This window comes from Apium graveolens, chromosome 4 (genome assembly GCF_009905375.1).
Source record: "Apium graveolens cultivar Ventura chromosome 4, ASM990537v1, whole genome shotgun sequence".
NCBI classification, from domain to species: domain Eukaryota; kingdom Viridiplantae; phylum Streptophyta; class Magnoliopsida; order Apiales; family Apiaceae; genus Apium; species Apium graveolens.
In genome coordinates, this window is record NC_133650.1 from 264,098,936 (window position 1) to 264,113,515 (window position 14,580).

Sequence of the window (14,580 nt, forward strand, 5' to 3'; positions counted from 1 at the left end):
TTTGTTGAATATAACTTCAAAACCTTTCTCTGCAAATTGGATAACACTGAGAAGATTCACTTTAAGACCAACTACCAGTGCTACATCACCAATGACAATATTTTCAGAAACAATCTTTCCATATCCCATTGTAAATCCTTTGCTGTTGTCTCCAAAGGTCACCAAAGGGTCAGCCTTCTCCTCAAACTGTGATAGCAGGGCCTTATCACCTATCATATGTCTGGAACATCCACTATCTATGATCCATATGACCTTCTTCATTTTGCCCTGCACACAATAAGTTTTAAGTGTGTTTATCAACCCAACCAGTGTTGGGTACTTTCTTCTTGTTAACTAATTTAGCAGAAGTAGATTGTGTTATTTCAGATAAAATAGAATTCAATGACTGTTGTACATTTTCCCTATATGCTATAGACCCAATTTTTGTTTCTTTAAGGTCTATTCTCAGTTTATGATAACTCTTTATCACTTTTAAGTTACAAGGGATGCAATCAAACTTGTCACAAAATGAGTAGGGATCATTTACATCTGCTTCATTATATTTGCATGCTCCTTCAGCTGGCTTGCTAACAACCTTTTTACAAAGGTAAGTTAGGTGATTAACAGAGCCACATTTTTCACATTTCTTTCTTGGAGCATCTGCAACATAAGCAAAATTATTGCTTTTTTTTATTCCTATTTTCCCATTTCTATTTTTCTTTTTCTTTCTTGCATCTTCAAATTTGGTTTCCTTGACAGGTGTCTTGGAACCTTGATTATCCATGAGCTTTTTTTCAGTTTTGAAAGATTGAGTTGCTTCTGCATCTTTATTCTCATTGTCTTCATCAAAAATTTCTTGCTTGATAATCAACTCTTCTTCACTGAAGTTAACTTTACATGCCTTGAACATAGGTGAATCAACCTTTTTTAGGATAATTGGAACATTTTCATTCTCTGTTGCTTTCCCTTTGTCACCTATATTTTTCTTCTTGATGTTCAAGGCATCATAATTAAGACCAATAGCAATATTTGCACATGGCTTATAGCAATATTTGCACATGGCTTATTTTTCTCATGGTATTGTCCAATTAACATAGATGCATTCTTAAAGGACTTCAATTTAACTTCATTCTTTTCCAGCTTCTCCCTTAGTACTACTTCAATTTCACTTGCACACTTCAACTTATTTTTCAGATATGTATTTTCTTGTCTTACAGTTTCAAGCTCCACCAACAACAATTTAGCTTCTTGTTTCTCACTTTCAAGCTTCTCATATATCTTTGTCAATCTGCTAACTTCTTCATTAGCAGCAACCATACTTAGATGAATGTGAAACATTTCTATGCTCATCTTCACTATAGTTTCCTTATATTGACTCACATTTAAATCAATGGCGGTGAGAGTTGGTACCTGTTATTTTGATGAGGATGACTCTCCTTGCTCCAAGGCCATTAGTGCATAATTTCCAACTTCTTCATCTTCATCATTATCAGAATCATCCCTTCTTTTTCCCTCTGTAATATAAGTTTTGCTTTGCTGTTTCTTCAGAAGAGCTTCATACTTTGCTTCCAGTTCAAGATAAGCTTTGTCTTTCTTTGCTTTCTTAGGTTTCCTGCATTCTGTAGTAAAATAGCCTAGTTCATCATAATTGAAACACATTATATTTGATCTGTCAACAGATCCAGTTTTGTAAGCATTTTTGCTATCAGATGTGTACTTCCCTTTTCCTTTTCAGCTGTTGTCTTTGTTGAAAGACTGTCATTTACCCTTGAAGAATCTTGGCTTCTTTACTCTAATGTTAGAGAACTTTCTTGCTAGATAGGCCATTGACTGATCAAGGTCATCAAGTTCATCCAAGGTGTAGAACTCATCTTCTTCCAGTTCCAGAATGACCTGTTCTTGTGAATCATTTGTTCTTTGCTCACTTGTTGAGGTAACGGGAGTTTGAGATCTTGGCTCATCATTAGAGGTCTGGATTTCATTGACAATTAGAGCACTTGAACTATCTACAACATGCCCTTGACTGGTTCTTAATGATTTTCTTTGAATCATTTCTAATTCATAAGTTTTCAAGATTCCATAAAGAACTTACAGTGTTATCCTACTTAGATCTCTCCCTTCTCTGATTGCTGAGATTTTTTGTTCCAAATGATCAGGGAGTGTGAGCAAAAACTTCAAGTTCACCTCTTCAGCTTCATAGTATTTGTTATGAAGCTGCAAGTTATTTATCAGCTTGTTGAACCTTTCAAACACATCAGTGATACTTTCTTTTGGCTTGGCCATGAAACCCTCATATTTTGAAATCAATATCCTTCTTTAATTAGATCTAACTTCCTCAGTTCCCTTACAGAGTATTTCAATCTTTTCCCAGATCTGCTTGGCAGTGTCACAATTGACAATGTTGTTGTACATTACATTGTCAAGTGACTCTATCAATATCGGCTGCAAGCCACTATCCAGGGAAACTTTCTCTTTTTCAGGCTCAGTGTACTTAGAAGGGCCTTTTGGAGCATAATGAGCTGGAATGACCATATCACCATCTGTTGATTCTTCAACTCTAACCATAGGAGTGAAGGGCCCATTTTTGAGAATCTGGATATAGAGTGGATTGGCCATCCTGATAAACAACAACATTTTCTTTTTCCTAAGAGTGTAGTTAGCTTTGTCAAAGGTAGGAATTTTAATGCTACTAATTTTCTGTGTATTCATTCTTCCAAGATCTTGAATCTGTTTACTTTCAGATTTTGCTCTGATACCACTTGTTAGGTAATGAATTACACATAAGGGGGGGTGAATGAATTTTTATGTTTTTATGCTTTCTTGAACTATTTATGGTTGAACAAAGTAAAACAAATCTTGTAGTGAAAGGTGTTAATGCAAAAATTAAACATGCAATAATAAGGAACACAGATCTTTCAAAACTCACTTAATTTTATATTAAAATTAAGAATGTTTTGCTATAAAATTTCTAGGCTCTTTGTTGATAAAGAGCTTAGCTTCTATCTTGAGAGAGTACAAGAGTTCCTGATCTAAATTGTTACTTCTAACAAAGGACCAGTGTTAACTTTATAATTTAGTTAACTGCTGGTTTATATAGTGTACAATAAGACATGCTATTAACTTTAGTAAACTGTCACTTGTCCTTTCCATTTTAGAAAAAGTATATCTTCCATTTCTGGCTTAGCACATCTTTGCATACTGTGTTAACTTTGATCTTTCTTTGTCAGTTAATCTTCACCCTTGATCTTGCATACTCTTTAAGCTGCTTTTTGTAGAATTGTCAATCCAGCTGGTCGGATTGTTTGTTGATTGTAAATCTTGGATATTGAACTGGTCTGCAATTTTGTACTTTGAGATTTTACCTCAAGATCTCCAGTTTGGTCTATGGAGAATGTGACATCTCGATATATATATTGGCTTATTGAGATCTATAATACTCCATTGTAAATTTAACTTGTAGAGGTCTTTGAATTCTCTATAAGAGAATTTGACTTATCGAGATCTCTAGTCTTCATATCTTCACTTTGACTTATCGATATCTCTGAGTTCTCTAGTGGCTTATTGACTTATCGATAACTCAGAGTTCTCTAGTCAAATTTGACTTGTCGATAACTCAGAGTTCTTTAGTAAATTTTGGCTAATCGATATCTCTGAGTTCTCTAGTGGAATTTGACTTATCGATAACTCAAAGTTCTCTTAATGAATGTTGACTTGTCGATAACTCTGAGTTCTCTAGTGAAAAAATGACTTGTCAATATCTCCAATCTTCATGTCTTCAATTTGGCTTGTCAATATCTCTGAGTACTCTATAAGTCATTCTAGAGTTCTCGAATGACCTTTCTATAATGCTAAATCTATGACTTGTAGAGATCTTGACTTAGAACATTTTTCCCAAAATAGATTTATTCAACTCCAAGAATTATAATTCTTCTGGGGCATGATCTTCTTGATCTTCTTGCAGATAGAATTTTTAGGCTTGATACTGTTTAAAAGAAAAAGACCTGAGTCTGCTCTTTGATATTTTACAGACTTTAAATATTACAAATACAAAATGCAAACTAATATTATAATACAACTTACTTAGGGTTGTCAATTTGACTTAGTCTTGTTAAAGTACATGCATGTCTTGCACAACAAGATGTGTTGAGGGAAAAGTTGGAGAAGAATGAGGTGAAACTGAAGTCTTTCAGAAATGCATCTTAGTTGGTTGGACAATACCATGAGAAAAACAAATCATATGCTAATATAGGTATTGGTTTGGACAATGATACCTTGAAGAATAATAAGAAAAATGAAGGTGACAAAGGTAAAGTAATTGCAAATCAAGATGTCCCAGTTATGCTGAGAAAAGTTGATGCACCTTTGTTCAAGGCATGTGAAGTCAATTTCTATGAAGTTGAGTTGGTCATCAAGTAAAAACTTGCAGATGAAGATAATGAAAAGAAGAATGAAGAAACCACTCCTAGTACCGAAATCAAAAAGAATCCCATGGTCAATCGAGTCTCTAAGACACCAATCAAGAATGAGAATGTAAGAAACAAAAAGAAGAACATGAATGGGAAAATTGGAGTAAACAAAAGCAATAACTTTACATTTATTGCAAAAGCTCCCAGGAAACAATGTCAGAAGTGTGGCTCAACCAATCACCTAACTCACCTTTTTAAAAAGGTTGTTAGTGAGCCAAAAATGGGAGCATACAAATACAATGAAGCAAAGGCTGAAGATCCCTATTCCTTCTGTGACAAATTTGATTGTATTTCTTGCAATATGAAAGTAATGACAAGCTGTGATAGACTGCGAGTAGATCTCAAAGAAGTTAAACTTGGGTTTTTAGCTAAAAAGGAAAATGTAAATCAATCTTTGAATATTGTTCTTTCTGAGTCATCAAATTCTACTTCTGCAACTCCTGTTAAAATGAAGAAAGTACCCAACACTTCTTGGGTAGATAAACACACTTAATCCTCATTGTGTGTAGGGAAAAGTGAAAAAAGTCATATGGATCATAGAAAGTTGATGCTCTAGGCATATGAGAGGTGATAAAGCCATGCTATCAAAATTTGAGGAGATGGCTGGCCCATGGGTAACTTTTGGAGACAACAACAAAGGATTTACAATGGGATATGGAAAGTTAGTTTCTGGAAATATTGTCATTGAAGATGTAGCATTGGTAGCTGGTCTTGAGATGATTCTCCTGAGTGTCAGTCAATTCACCGATAGAGGATTCAAGGTTTTATTTGACAAGGGAGACTGCTCAATTATCAGCAAAAAAGACTGGTGAAGTTGCTTTGAAAGGAGCAAGAAAGGGAAGCTTTTTTATTATAGATTTATACTCAGCAAATACGGATGGTATATGTTGCTTCTACACCAAGGCATCTATTGAGAAAAGCAAGTTGTGGAACAAGAAACTCTCTCACCTGAACTACAAAGCAATTAATATCTTGGTTAAAAAGGAATTAGTGAGAGACATGCCAAATTTAGAATTTTCCCAAGATGAAGTTTGTGAGGCTTGTCAAAAAGGCAAAATGAAAAGGTCCAGTCACAAAAGCAAAGCTGTGAATTCCATAAGTACACATCTGCAACTTATTCACATGGACCTGTTTGGACCAGTTAATGTCTTATCTATTTCTAGAAAGAAATATGCACTTGTGATGGTGGATGACTACTCAAGTTATACATGGGTGGAGTTTATGCATTCAAAGGATGAAACTCCATACATCACTACTGAACACATCAAACAAATTGAGAAGCAGGCTGAAGATCAAAATTGTGTGAAGAGATTGAGGAGTGATAATGACACATAATTTAGGAATACAATTTTTAATGAATTCTGCAAAGACAAGGGTATTGTTCATGAGTTTTCAGCTGCAAGAACACCTCAGCAAAATGGGGTAGTTGAAAGGAAGAATATAACTCTAGTTGAGGCTGCTAGAACAATGCTACAAGATGCCAATTTACCAACAAGTTTTTGAGAAGAAGCTGTCAACATTGCATTCTACACTCAAAATAGATATCTTATCAACAAAAATCTTGGCAAGTAACCCTACTCAATCTTATCAAAAAAGAAGCCTACTGTGAAGCATCTATACGTGTTTGAAAGCAAATGTTTTGTTCTAAAAGACAACTCCGAAAATGTGAGACAATTTGACTGTAAAGTTTTTGAAACAATTTTTCCGGGATATTCATTGGAAAGAACTGACTACCGAGTTTATGTGCTTGAATAAAAGAAAATTATGGAAAACATATATGTTACTTTTGATGATGACAAGTGTCCATGCTGGGAATGCCTTGATGAGAATGAAGCTGAAGCCCTTAAGTTTGAAAATCTCAACATTGATAGTGATTCTGAAGATGAACCCGAGATCAACATAAGCAAAATAATGAATGAAGAGTCAAATGGGCAAGTGAATCATGAGAATGAAAACTCATCTCAAACACCTGAATTTGATAGCACAAACTCAGGGGGAGAAAGAAGAGAAAGTTCTGCAAGTCATGCTAATGGTGAAGAAAAAGCAGAAAATTCTAGTCAACAAAATCACACCAGGAAATGGGATAGGAGTCATAAAAGAGATGCAATTATTGGTGATCCAAATGTTGGAGTGAGGACTCGAAGTGTAACTGCAAATGAATGTCTACATACATGCTTTTTGTCACAAATTGAGCCCAAAAAAACTAAGGAAGCTCTACTTGATCCTGACTGGATATCTACTATGCAAGAAGAGCTAAATCAATTTTAAAGAAACAAAGTTTGAAAGTTGGTTCCTGCACCAAAGAACAGAAGCATAATTAGAACAAAGTGGGTGTACAGGAACAAAATGGATGAAACTGGAACTGTAACAATAAACAAAACAAGGTTGGTTGTAAAAGGCTACTCACAGGAAGAAGAAATTAATTATGACAAAACTTTTGCTCCAGTTGCAAGACTTGAAGCAATAATGATCTTTCTTGTATTTACCGCACACTCAAATTTCAAAGTGTATCAAATGGATATAAAGAGTGCATTCCTTAATGGTGAGTTCAAGAAGAAGTTTATAGGTAATAGCCACATGGCTTTGAAGATCCAGAATTTCCAGATTTTTTCTACCAACTACTCAAGGCTCTCTATGGATTAAAGAAAGCACCTAGAACTTGGTATGACACTTTGTCCGAGTTTCTACAAAAATATGGATTCACTAGAGGAACAATTGACAAGACTCTATTCTACAAGCAGTATGGCGGTGATATGATTCTAGTTCAAATCTATGTGGATGATATCATTTTTGATTTTACTAATGAAAAATTATGTCAAATATTCTCAAGGCTCATGCAGAGTGAATATGAAATGAACATGATGGGAAAATTAAGTTACTTTTTTGGACTCATGCTGAGTGGATATGAAATGAGCCATAACTGTGCTAGATGTGACATTTGACCTCATGTCAGACATAGGGTAAGGGTAAGTCCTGAATCTTTCTAACATAAAGTTAGGATTCTCAGACTTACAGGTACCTTATTCTTTGCAATTAGTGAACCAAATAATATTTTGGACACTTGTTTACAGTTACCTATTTTGGTTCTATCAATACCATTAATTGTCTTCAACTTTATGATTTAAAGTAGACACAATAAACTAGGAAATAAAATTTCCTTACCTCTTGTGGCCAAAGGCATTGTGAGCCTTGTGCTGAGTTCTTCCAGGATCAATAGCCCCACATTAATGTGCCTGTTGTGAGCCATGGATAACACCAGCTTTTGAACCACACTGGATATGTTGCCATACCCAGTCTTACTATAGATAAAGGCTCTCACTATGGAATCAAACATGAATGACCATTCCCTCTTCAGATGCTTCTTGTTCAGGCTAGCAAGGTTGATCATTTCACTGTAATTTATGAAGTCCCTAAATTTAGCTAGCTCATATTGTATTGGTATCTCCACCATGCTATCAGTAGGGATTCCCATGGCTTTTTTGACATCATTATCATTGAATTCCACTTGTTAGCCTTGGATTGAGCAGTTTACCACTAGAGACACCGCTTAAGACTCATACAAAATTGTCATAACCACAGCTGAATTTCATAAATCATTGAGAACATCCATGTACATAGTGGGATTAGCAGTCAAAGCACCTGTAAAGTATGTCTCAGATAAAAAACTTGACAAAGCTCTTGAAGCTATCAGGAGCTTGATTAGCATCGGTAAAAGGTAGGTAGTTGGTGCCCTCCTTTGGGATGAAAGCTCTCACAATGTTTGATGCCATTGGAAGTGTTTTAATTTGAGTGGGTAAGAGATTTGAAAGAGAAAGAGTTCAAAATGAGAGAGAATAGTCGAGGTTTGCAAAAACTAGGTCAATTGAGATCTCAAAAGCGTAAAGAGGGGTTATGTCGAGATATCTGGGTATTTATAGAAAAAGGTAAATGACTTTGAAGATCCAAAATTTCCAGATTTTTTCTACCAACTACTTTAGGCTCTTTATGGATTAAAGAAAGCACCTAGAGCTTGGTATGACACTTTATCTGAATTTTTGCTAAAACATGGATTCACTAGAGGAACAATTGACAAGACTCTATTCTATAAGCAACATGGTGGTGATATGATTCTAGTTGAAATCTATGTGGATGATATCATTTTTGGTTCTACTAATGAAAAATTATGTCAAAGATTCTCAAGACTCATGTAGAGTGAATATGAAATGAGCATGATGGGAGAATTAAGTTACTTTCTGGTTTTTCAAGTCAGTCAAAGAATTTATGGAATCTTCATCAACAAAACCATGTATGTTAAAGATTTATTGAAGAAATTTGGAATGGTTGATTGTTCACCTACATCAACACCTATGTCTACAACTACAAAGTTGGATGAATATAAGAAAGGAAAAAGTGTAGACATCTTATGTTATAGAGGAATGATTGGATCTTTATTGTATTTGACTGCTAATAGACCAGATATTATGTTTACAACATGTCTGTGTGCAAGATTTCAAGACAATCCAAAGGAATCACATTTGATGGTTGTGAAGAGAATTTTCAGATACTTAAATGGAACACCAAACTTGGGATTGTGATATCCTAGGGTAACTGGATTTGAAGCTGTTGGATACACAGATGTAGATTTTGCTAGATGCAGGGTTGACAGAAAGAGTACTAGTGAAAGCTGTCAATTTCTTGGTCAGAGACTTGTATCTTCGTATACTAAAAAATAGCAATTTGTGTCAACTTCCACAGCTGAGGCTGAATATGTAGCTTCTGGAAATTGTTGTGCTCAAGTGCTTTGGATTAGAAATCAATTAATGGATTATGGCCTAGTGTTACACAAAATTCCAATTATGTGTGACAATATTAATGTTATATCTATTGTTGTGAATCCAGTTAATCATTCTAGAACTAAGCACATTGATGTAAGGTATCATTTTATTATAGAACATGCTGCAAATGGTACCATTGAGCTCATTTTTGTTCCAACAGAAAAACAATTAGCTGATATTTTCACTAAACCTTTAGATAAAACAAGTTTCACTAGACTTGTTGGTGAGATTGAAATATTAAATTCTTCATCCTAAAGGCAAGAACTCGACTAATATGTTGCAGCAGATTAATCTCCGATAAATCAAAATTAATTTGATTTAAATGGAAATTAACTGGAATACGATTTATAAATATTTCAGAATTCTCTGCATATTTATTTTTCAAAATTCAAAATTTAGCTTGGAATTTTTCAAATTCTAAAAAAAACTTTCTAAATGTTAATCTACATTTTCAATATGTAAACTTAATATAAGACCGAACCAAAAACAACAAAAGTATATAGAGAACTGAGTTCTCGATAAGTCTAATTGACTTCTCGACAAGTCATTTTAAGACTTCTCGATAAGTCTTTTTCTAGACTTCTCGAAGGACTTCACGACAAGCCTCATTATGACTTTTTCGATAAGTCTTGTAGAGATCTCGACATATGTTAATTCATAGAGTTCTCTACAAGTATCCATTTTTAGACTTCTTGATAACTTAGAACTGGAATAATTTAATTTAATAAATTATTTTAGTAAAATACTTTTGATTTTAAATCATCCTAATTTTATTTTGATATATTTAAATAAAAATTGGAAAAATTCAGTCCATTGAGGACAAATCGGGTATTTATTTGACATCTCGATAAGTCACTATCTAGTTCTCGATAAGAGTCAGGAAAGTGACATATCGATATGTATCTATTCTCTCACGTGACTTCTTGATAAGAAAAACCTATAAGTTTATTCCTACTTCTCGAAAAGTCATTTACCCTTTTCTATAAATACCCAGACATCTCGATACAACCCCTCTTTACGTTTTTCGAGATCTCAATTGACCTAGTTTTTGCAAACCTCAATCGTTCTCTCTCATTATGAACTCTTTCTCTTTCAAATCTCTTACTCTTTCTCTCTCATTAGATCTTTCATCCCAAAGGAGGGCACCAACTACCTAGCTTTCACAGATGCTAATTAAGCTCATGACAGCTTCAAGAGCTTTGTCAAGTTTTTGTCTGAGACATACTTTACATGTGCTTTGACTGTTAATCCCACTATGTACATGGATGTTCTCAATGAATTCTGGAATTCAGCTGTGGTTAGGATAGTTTTGCATGAGTCTCAGGCTGTATCTCTAGTGGTGAACTGCTCAATCCAAGGCTAACAAGTGGAATTCAATGATAATGATGTCAAAAAGGCCCTGGGAATCCCTACTGATAGCATGGTGGAGATACCAATACAATAGGAGCTAGATGAATTTATGGACTTCATAAATTACAGTGAAAGGATCAACGTTGCTAGCCTGAACAAAAAGCATATGAGGAGGGAATAAGCATTCATGCTTGATTTCATAGTGAGAGCCTTCACCTGCAGGAAGACTGGGTATGATAACATATCTAGTGTGGTTCAAAAGTTGGTGTTCTCCATGGCTCATAAAAGGAACATTAATGTGGGGTTATTGATCCTGGAAGAACTCAGCACAAGGCTCACAATGCCTTTGGCCATAAGAGGTAAGGAAATTTTCTTTCCTAGGTTTATTATGTCTACTTTAAATCATTAAGTTCAAGACATACATTTACCTAATGGTATTGATAGAACCAAAATAGGAAACTATAAACAAGTATCCAAAATATTATTTTTTTCGCTAATTGCAAAGAATAAGGTACCTCTAAGTCTGAGAATCCTAACTTTATGTTAGAAAGATTCAGGACTTACCTTTACCCTATGCCTGACATGAGGTCAAATGTCACATCTAGCACAGTTATGGCTCTTGTGCCTATGGAAGTACAAATACATGAACACCAACAGGGGAATTCCATAACTGAGACCCTTTCTTCATTACCAGTAGAAGCTAGGAAATCAACCACTTCATCCTCTCAAAAGGGTGGAGTGAGTAAAAAGAAGAGAAAAAATGCACCCTTAACAATAATTACTGAGAGTGGTGAGGAATAAACAGAAGCTGAGTCTAACCTGGTACAAAAACCAAAGAAGACTAGGAGAGCTAAGTTGATCACTCAGTTGGCCACCTCTGCATCTTTCCAACAAGATGCAGTTGTAATAGAGGGACTTAAACAGATTCTAGGGGCGCCTTCTCAACAAGATGTCTCTATTCAAAAAAGAACTCTCCCTAGTGCATCCTGTATAGAGTCTGCACCCTAACTTGAGCACTCTCAAGTTGGTGAAAGAAGAAGAATGGTTGGCACACACACTGTGAGCACATCATTTGAAGCTCTCTCATCTATTTAGGGGGATCTGTCAACACTCAATGCTCAAATCTCTAATCTCATATATCAAATTTCTTCTACAAATAATGAAACACTTGAATCTACTTCTCAAGTGTTGCCAACATCAAGTGACACAGTTCAAGAAACTGTGATCACCATCCAAGAACCAAATTTAGTTGGTGAGAGGCTACATGCTGGGGTAGACCTTGATGACACCAACAAAAACACAGGGGTATCATTATTTTTTACTGAAGACCCTGTGATGGTATCGAGTGCACCTTCATATGCAAATCAATCTTCACATATTGAAAGGTTTAAGGGTAGTACTCCCGAGGGGGAGCTATCTAAATCCTCTCCAATTCAATTGGAGGTTCCTCAGGTAGGGACAACTCCCCTCAAAATCCTGGATAAAATTGTATTGTCAATAGAAGCTGGGAGTTCAATTGTCAATGATCCAACTATTGGGAGGCAAGTCAAGCACATTCAAGTTACAGTTCTTTGCAAGAAAAACAAGGGTTTGAGGCCATGATACATGACAATAACCTGGTCAAATCTCCTCCAATTCAAATGGAGGTTCCCACAATTGGTGAACAACACACTGTCAAAACCACAGTTCCAACTGTGAGTTCAGCTATGACTCCAGTCATAGGGTTACCTACTACCACAACACCCTTCACCTCAAACCAAACAGACATCCCATCCACCTCAAACTCTACACCACAACCTTCTCACCTACTATCTCAATGGATGCAAGATGATCAAGCCCAACCAACAACTGTAGATGATCTTTTGGTTGAGCAACTTGCAGGCCTAGCCAATATTTTCCAACAACTCCTTACTACAGATATGTCCAACCAAGATTATCAATCCATAATGCTTTCATACAAGGTGGATGTTGAGGAGTAACATGAGAAAATTGTAGATGAAATAGATGGTAATGTGGATGCATGGCTCTCTAAGGATTTCACAACAACCATGGAGGAGGTCTTAGCAAAGTTCAGAGAAGAATATGTCACAATTTTGAGTAGCAATGCTAAGGTTCTCACTCCTCAGAAGGTGTATGATGTTGGTCAAGCATCAGAATAAAGTAAAGAAGATGTTCAATGACAGAATTGATGAGCTGATGCCAACATTTTAAGACATCAAGACCAAGTTCAATAAATTCTCAGTCAAACTAAAAGCTCTCTCTCTCTCTCTCTCTCACACACACACACTCCTGTAGAAGAAAATGTGGCCAAGCTAAGGGAATCTTTGAAAGATCTATATGAAGTGATCCAGAATCAAATTACTCAACATAATGACACAAAGGTCAAAGTGGATCAACTTTACAAGGCTAGATTTGAACCTTCATCCTTGGTTATAGAGGAGGTGAAAAATGTTGTGCAGAGTTCTGTTGGTTCTTTGGAAACATCAAGCTCAATCCAACCCCTGTCTACATCAACACCCCTACAAATCCAAAATTTGTAAGATCAAATCTCATCCCTCCAATCTTCAAATGCTTCTATGACAGATCAAGTTTCCCAACTGACAACATTGGTGTAGAGTCAACAACAGGATATAGGCCAGAAGTAGAGTCAACTTTGTCTCTTTGGGAGCTATTATGGGTGCTTTGAACATTCCTCTCCCTGCCCTACCAAAAGCTATTAGGCCAGAAATTTCTAGTCCTCTACTCCTGCCTACTACCAAGACTACGAGGGAGATAGAAGCTAGGCTACGAAAATCAAAAGAATCTGGACTACTACAAACATCAACATGACACTCTGGCCAAAGCTCTACTCATGTTCAAATTTCTCAAGATGTCAGTAAAGACAGACTCCAAAAAGTTACAGAAGGGCCTTGTCAAGACAAAGAGTTGAATGAGCTACTCATTGTGCTGAGAGTCTCTCTTCATAACAACTTCATCACCTACAAAAGAGCTTTGGGAAAAAACATCAACTTTCTGAGACTGGTGCTTGTAAAGAATGGGAACTTATTGGAGAAAAGAATAGTTTCCAATGTCAATGACTGTGGTTTAGATAGGTGTCTACAGGTCTCTCTCTCAAATATTCAATCCAAGAGAGCATCTGAGCCGAATGTCATCATTGTTAGGGTCAATCCAGTTATTCTAGAGGACACTCAATTGCTAAATGAACTCAAAAAAGTTCAGATAACTGATTTTCCTGAAGCATATCTTTATCCAAGTAAGGGGTGGCCTACATCTGTTCTCAAACCAGAAAATGCAAATATCTCAGAATCCCCAAAAACTATTTTAGGGGTAATCTAAGACTAATCAAGATATTGGAAATTGATCTAAAGACAAAGAAGAAGAAGAAGACAGCTGAAGATGAGAAAGTAATAAGAATTTTGGGAAGATATCTATAGAATGCTGAAACTATGTTGCCAAATACACAATTCAATGCCATATATGATTTGGATGATGATGAGCAGAAGAAGGATGAATACAAATCTTCTTGCTCAAATCCTAGTCAATCTTCTAAGGAAATAGGAAATAGGGTGCATGAGAAGAAGAAGGGGAGAGAAGAGAAGAAAGATGATGGAAAGAAAAGTAGAAGAGGTGGTGAAGGGGAGTCTAAGTGACAAAATGTCCAAGAAGCCAAAACTCTACAAATCCAATCTACTCAAACCACCAAGCCAAGCTAAACATAATCTCAACAAATCCTACCTCAAAAGCCAAAATTACTAGTCAAACAAACTCCAAACACCTTACTCAAAATATCAATCAGATCCATCCAAGTCATACTGAAGAAAATCACAAATATACTTTCATTCAAGCCTCCAACCAAAACTCATTTCAAGACTATTGGGAGAAAACCTAAAAAAATGCAAGTTGATGTTGGTGTCATATGGAACTACTTCAATCAAAATGATTTTCTACCTCTAAACATGAGCATAACATAT